Raw genomic sequence first — 5,287 nt, 5'->3', positions numbered from 1 at the left:
CCCGACACCGCCGGTATTTTTTTTATGTTGTATTTGATGATGATACACTTAAGTGATATACATATTTTTATTCATGTCGGTATTTTTTTTATGTTGTACTAATTTCGTTTATTCTTTGTCATGGCAGGTGTTGAAAGATGGTGGGCGCTGGTCGGGAGTGCTCGGAGGACCCTTCTTCGTCGGCATGTGGTGCGAGGTCTTCTATTCCACACGCACCTCTCTGCCGAGCGTTGCTGGACAGTATGGCGACACCGCCGGGCCCTTCTTCGTTGACTGCAGTGCCGAGCAGGGGACGAGGTAAGAGGAAGAGAGGAGCTGGAGCACGTGGTCGCGGGAGAGGAGATATGGTGACTGCCAGAGCGCCTTCCTCGCCGCCACCCCCAGCTGTTTCACCCGAGCACGTGACTGCTAGGGTGGACTCGTCCGAGGAGGAGGATACACGGACTCCGGTCCACGAGTCTTTGGTCCACGGGCCTTCGGCCCACGAGCCTCGGGTTGACGGGACTTCATGCCACGAGAGTTTGGCCCACGAGACCCCGGAGGAACACATGTCTGGATGGGGTACCTGGCCGGATCAGCCTGAGGGGCCGAGTGGCCATGCTGATGATGGCGGGGACACGACTGATTTTGAGGAGGAGGGGGGCACCATCTACCAGCGTGGTTGTACACGGCACCCGGACATGCCCGCGACCCGCGAGCAGAGGTGGTTGATTTTCCCTGATGGGGAGAGGTAAGTGCATTTAATCTTTTTGTACCCTTTTGCATTCATGTTTCTTCAAATATATAATGCGTTGGCCTTGTCATGTTGCAGGGGTTGGGACCACCATCATAGTGTCCGCTGGCCCAACTCCGTCCTTGGAGTTCTTTGTCGGCAAAACTTCCCGGGGTTTGTCACGTTGCCTGGTAAGGGTCGGCTTCCAGAGCTTGGATTGAGTTGGGAGCACTACTTGGCTGCCTCTGCCCCACCGGGTGAGATTGTCGACGGTGTCTTGTGCAAGACGAGGGCAGACGTGGTGATTAGAAAGTTGTGGGTAATTTCTCCTTTACACAATTAAAAATCTTCAACTAGCTAGTTATTAATTGTACTAATCAATATTGTCTCATTTGATTGCAGACATTCTATAGGTGTGAGGAGGGATACGAGGAGGAGGCGGCAAATGTTATCGATAACGTCTGCAAGCGCCTACTATAGAACTTACGGCATGAGGCTCGGGTGCAGGCTGTTCGAGACTACTACGCCTCGCATGGTATCAAGAAGACCAAGCCCGCGTGCCGCGAGAAGTTCTTGAGTAAGGAGGAGTACATGAAGGTAATTCTTAAGGCCTTGTACTTTACTTCCTTCATTTAGTAATTCATAGCCGTAGCGCTCAAGTTTCTATTTCCTAACTTAGGCCCCTCCGAGATGGTGTGCGGATCAGATGGATTGTTGGGAGGTGTTGGTCAATGAGTGGTGCTCAAAAGAATGGCTAGCCCTCCACAACATGGCTAAGGACAAACGTGCCCAAATGGAAGTTGTGCCACACCATCAAGGAAGCTCCAACTTATATCAGTACGGGCAGAACTGGGTATGTGGTTTGCTTCATGATTCATGCAATTCGTTCATCATGCTAGCTTCAGCCCTTTAATTACTAATTTACTTTGTTTCTCTCTTTCAGACACACTACAATAAGGCGGATAAGGTGCCAGAGGTGTACGACCTGTATGCCATGGCCCACACTGGCTCTTACAAGAAAGTCAAGGCATTCTCTGCGTCTGACCTTGATGATCCAAAAAACTTCACCAACATCTCCTCCCACGACAAGCTCGTGAGATATGGAGATGAGGGGAAGGTGAGGAAAGGGGAGGACTTTAACCCGAGCCAAGGTCCCATTGATACAGAGCTACTGATGATATCTGGTGGTGGGAGGTCCCATGGCTCCATAGCCATGGGAGATGCACTTATCCGTTGTCCTAGCACTCTCCCGGAGATCAAGGCACGCCAATCAAGCTCCGCTCCTGAGATAAGGCCTCGTGAACGGCCAGCCCAACTCGCCTTCAAGGTTAGTTATACGTACTCAGCTATCTTTCTCCATTACATTGTGTGCGCTTCCATCAATGATTACAAATGGTAACGAGGAGTGGTGTTGCAGGCTGCTATACAGAGTGTGAGAGATAGAACGGAGAAACTTCTCGCGGAGGCGACGGGAAGGCAGCGGGAGTTGGAGGAGAGGACGACAAAGATGTTGGAGGAGGAGAGGGCACAGAATGACATGCAGGCAAGGGCCATGTACGAGATCCTTATGGTAAGTTTTTCTACACATTAGCCAAAACATTCATGTAGTGTTTGTCTCATTACTAACTAGTATGACTGAGTCGTCAAAACCAAATGTGTAGTCTGTGTGTGAGAAGTCCGGTCAGACCGCTCCGCCGATGCCAGTGATTGCTCCTGGGACCACGACGAGTTTAATTTGAATGGACATTACTTGCTAGTCTTAACATTTGAGTGTAATCATGCTAACGAGACATTGGAAATGATCTTTGGTGCAGCATAACTCCAAACAATCATTGCACGATCCTTCTCCAGCTATCGGCACGAGCCACCCCGCTACTACACCTCCATGATCACGGTAAGTGTCTCTAGTGTTTTGCTTAACAAATGCATAAAGACCTAGACTTAGCTTTATTTCGTCCAATATGCTTACCATAATGACCTAGAGTTAGCTTATTTTCCTCCAAAATGGCTTAATAAGCTTAGTGACCTCCAAAACCATCCATTTTAGCTAAGTTAGCTCTAAAACGATTTGTACTTAGCTTACTTATGTCAAAAATTGCATAATTAGCTTAGTTAGCTCATAAACGATACATTTTACCTAAGTTAGCTCTAAAATGACCCATTTTACCCTAGTAAGCTTATAAATGATCCAGTTTATCCAGGTTAGCTCTAAAATGAGCCATTTTACCTAGATTAGCTCCTAAATGATCCATTTTACCTACGTTAGCTTTAAATGACCCATTTCACCTAGGTTAGCTCCAAAATGACGCATCTTACCTAGGTTTGCTCCAAATTGACACATCACACCTAGGTTAACTCTAAAATGATGCTTTTTCTAAGTTAGCTCATAAGCGATCCATTTCAACTAAGGTAGCTCATAAACGATCCATTTCACCTAAGTTAGCTAAAAAATGATCCATTTCACCTAAATTAGCTCTTAAATGATCCATTTCACCTAAGTTAGCTCAAAAACGATTCATTTCACCTTAGTTAGCTAAAAAACGATCCATTTCACCTTAGTTAGCTCATAAATGACCCATTTCAACTAAGTTAGCTCATAAATGATCCATTTCACCTAAGTTAGCTAAAAACGATCCATTTCACCTTAGTTAGCTAAAAAACGATCCATTTCACCTTAGTTAGCTAAAAAATGATCCATTTCACCTTACTTAGCTCATAAACGACCCATTTCAACTAAGTTAGCTCATAAACGATCCATTTCACCTAAGTTAGCTAAAAAAGGATCCATTTCAACTTAGTTAGCTCAAAAACGACCCATTTCACCTTAGTTAGCTCATAAACGACCCATTTCAAGTAAGTTAGCTCATAAACAACCCATTTCAACTAAGTTAGCTCATAAATGATATATACTTCTTGTTCTAGTCTTCTTCTTGTTCTAGTCTTCTTCTTCTAGTCACCTATTTCTAACTTTCTTATTTGCCATTTTGCAGATTTCATTCACTTCATGGAAGCTAGCTTGCTATGATGGAGTGCTTGCTTTTTCTTTGATGAAACTTTGCATTGTATCTAGGTTGCTATGATGGAACTTGCTATCTTGATGAAACTTTGCATTGTAATATGTATATGGATGGAACAATGTGTATGGTTGGAACTTGATGGAACTTGCTTATGTATGAATGGATGAAACTTAATTATGTGCTGCATATGTGATATGTTTGCTATTAAATAGCCCTGTGAAATATATCTATATATGTCATATATATTTGCTGTGAAAATTGTTGGATTAAAAAAGCAGCAAAAAAGAGCCAATATACAGGCTCTTTGCCGTCTGCACCGACGGCATTGGGCTCTTTGCCGTCAGCGACGGACGGCAAAGAAGCCACTTGGCAGCCAACTGTGCTTCCTAGGAGCTGACCCATTTGGTCAGTTTGCCTACAGTGGCAGACGGCAAAGAGTAAATAATTTTGCCGTCAGCGGTGGACGGCAAAGGCCTGCCGTTAGCCACCTAACGGACTAACAACGGAATTTTTGCCGTCTGCTTTGTTTGCCGTCTACTGCTGATGGCAAAGGCCCCTTTGTCGTCAGCTGTGTAAAGCAGACGACAAAGTAGCTGTTTGGCGGACCTTACGTTGCCGGAGCCTTTTTCCGTCCGCGGCGGACGGCAAAGACCTTTGCCGTCCGCCGTTCAGGCCTTTGCCGTCTGCCGTGGCAGACGACAAAGTAGGTGATTCCTGTAGTGAGCGCAAGCCATGTACATAGCACTACGGTGGTCTAATATGGTGGTTGTGAGGACAAAAAGTGGGAGAAGATAGTCTCACATCAACTAGGCGTATAAATGGGCTATGGAGATGCCCATCAATAGATATCAATGTGAGTGAGTAGGGATTGCCATGCAACGGATGCACTAGAGCTATAAATGTATGAAAGCTCAACAAAAGAAACTAAGTGGGTGTGCATCCTACTTTCTTGCTCACGAAGACCTAGGGCACTTTGAGGAAGCCCATCATTGGAATATACAAGCCAAGTTCTATAATGAAAAATTCCCATTAGTATATGAAAGTGACAACATAGGAGACTCTCTATCGTGAAGATCATGGTGCTAATTTGAAGCACAAGTGTGGAAAAAGAGATAGTAGCAATTGTCCCTTCTCTCTTTTTCTCTCATTTTATATTTTTCTTTTTCTCTTTTTTTCTTTCTTCTTTTTTTTTCTTTCCTTTTTTTTCTTTTTTTTTCTTTTTGGTGGGCTTATTTGGCGTCTTTTATTTTTATAAAGTCCGAAGTCCCATCCCTACTTGTGGGGGATAGTCTTCATCATCCTTTCCTCACTGGGACAATGCTCTAATAATGAAGATCATCACACTTTTATGGATTTACAACTCAAAGCTAGAACAAGATATGACTCTATATGAATGCCTCCGGCGGTGTACCGGGATATGCAATGAATCAAGAACGACATGTATGAAAATTATGAAGGTGGCCTTGCCACAAATCCGATGTCAACTATATGATCATGCAAAGAGAAATATGACAATGATGAAACGTGTCATAATAAACGGAACGGTGGAATGTTGCAT

The sequence above is a fragment of the Triticum dicoccoides genome, chromosome 3B, assembly GCF_002162155.2.
Source record: "Triticum dicoccoides isolate Atlit2015 ecotype Zavitan chromosome 3B, WEW_v2.0, whole genome shotgun sequence".
Taxonomy (NCBI): domain Eukaryota; kingdom Viridiplantae; phylum Streptophyta; class Magnoliopsida; order Poales; family Poaceae; genus Triticum; species Triticum dicoccoides.
Note: the sequence above shows the minus strand (reverse complement) of the source record.